A 2,242-nucleotide genomic window follows, 5' to 3' on the forward strand; every position below is an offset into this window, starting at 1 on the left:
CTTCTATTCATCCATTCAACCATAGAACCACTCATCCATCCTTCTATTCATCCATTCAACCATAGAACCACTCATCCATCCTTCTATTCATCCATGATTCAACCATTGGAACCACCCATCCATCTTTCTACCCAACCAGCCACCTATCCATCCATCCATCGAACCATTCAAGACAAAACGTGAAATAAGAAACATGTACATATCACCACACTCAGTTTTTTTAATAGACATGATTGGTCCTATGATGTCACTACAGATATCTTACATGATAATGTACACGCAAATGCCGTGGCAGTAGTGACTGAGGTGGGGAGTGGGTTGATGTTGGGGTGTGGGGTGGGTAGGGGTTACGCGCTAGGGTAGGCTGGGGTGGGAGGCAGTTGTGCTGTGATGAGGGGAGGGAGTCGGATGCTGAATATTTAGCCTTATCTATCGTGTCGCCTGAGTGGACCACGCAAGCACGTGCATAATATATATATATATATATATATATATCCACGCACTCCTGCTGCTGCTCTATGTGTCCCTATCGCTCTCGCACTCGCACGGTTTCCATTGACGGCCACGGTTATCGTTTACAACGTGGTTTGATCGGGGCGTACAGCTGCTGCTGCTGCTGGCCACTGTTTGACGAGAAAACATTTCCTCGCTCACTCAACTTACATTATTAACGATGTCCCTGTAATATACAGGGGGGGGGGGGGCGTGATTTCATGACACACGACTGCTGCTGTGCATGCGGTGCTACCCTCACATAGTAGCTCGCTCCATCACATATTAAATACTTAATTACCACAGAGTCACGCCAGTTAGACGTTTAGATGAGCGCTGTCGCTCGCCGGCACTTGTATGCGAAGTTTCGTTTGCCATTTTGACCACTACGACCAGTTTGCATACAACTACGATTTTTTTATACGATCGAAAAAATATAATTTTGATGATATTTCAAGTGTTTTGTTCAGTGTTACATTGATATTAACATGATGAAATAACTACATGATTATTAGCAGCAAGATAATCAGTGTGAACTTATTGTCATTTTGGCGTCCAGAATGCAGGAAATTGCATCTGCGAATCAAAAAAATTTCCGGGGGGCATGCCCGAACCCCCTAGCGATACTTGGGTCACTGCGTGACCCTGCGACTACAGATTTCAGATATCCTCACTACAGTTTGCTCAGAAAAGTGTTGCCATCTCTGCCGCAGGGTCGCCACCAGTACCGCGAGCGTCGTGTGTGATCGATTGTGCAGGACTGCCGTTTTGTATTCTTTTTATGTCGCTAGCGAGTGAACAGAAACTTGTTTGGTCATGGCTCGTTGTGTGTACAGTGCTGCGCCATTGTCAATACAGACTCATGCCACGACAAATACATCGACACAATAAGAGAAAGTGAGGGTATGTGTGCGGGCGAGCGTCGTGCACGTGTGCACACATATCATCATTATGTGTTCCAGCGACTACAGCATCAAAACAAAACAACTATTTCCGCCGTGAAAGCCGTATTATATCGTGATGAAATTGCCTGCGTCGCCCCACAGAAATATGACAGCTTAGTTTGTGCGAGCGCATCGTGTGTTTGTGCAGCGCGCGCGTCAATAACCATCACCACATTCAATGCCTTGCATTGGTGTCAACGTTATCACATACATGCTGAGTGGCGGCGGCGGACGGACAGACGGATACGCGTGCCAAGCTGTTGTTCTGCACGCGAGTTTCATAGAGCTTCATTTGCGACAGCAAGGATAGCTGGAGTGGGTTTGTGTTGTCATCGCAGCTGCAGCGAGGGAGCCTTGCTACATCCGCGGCTGACGCCGAGTGAGAGAGGGTGACAGTGTCACTAACTACAGCTTACCACCTTCCTGCGTCTCCTTAGTACTCCTCCCTTCTCTCTTATCTCCTCCTCGTCATTCTTCTCCTTCTCTTCATCCTTCTCCTCCTCCTCTCTCCTCTCCTCCTCCTCCTCCTCCTCCTCCCCTCCTCCTCCTCCTGCTCGCAGGTTGACGTGATCTCATAAGGAGTAAGACGACGTGTGTGTGTTTACTGTGAGTGAGCCGCCATCACCCCCACCAGCCACCACCGTGACGATGACAGGGAGAGAGATCACGTATCTGTTGCTGCTGCTTGGCGCGGGCTGCATGCGAGAGCCGGGGATCCAACGCCGTCATCACGCCCCTGCCGCTACGCCGCCGCCGCGCCGTGCGACGGTGGCGCCCCGCGGCGCAGTGCGGGCGTGGCGACCGCG

This window comes from Priapulus caudatus, unplaced genomic scaffold (assembly GCF_000485595.1).
Source record: "Priapulus caudatus unplaced genomic scaffold, Priapulus_caudatus-5.0.1 Scaffold1722, whole genome shotgun sequence".
Taxonomy (NCBI): domain Eukaryota; kingdom Metazoa; phylum Priapulida; class Priapulimorpha; order Priapulimorphida; family Priapulidae; genus Priapulus; species Priapulus caudatus.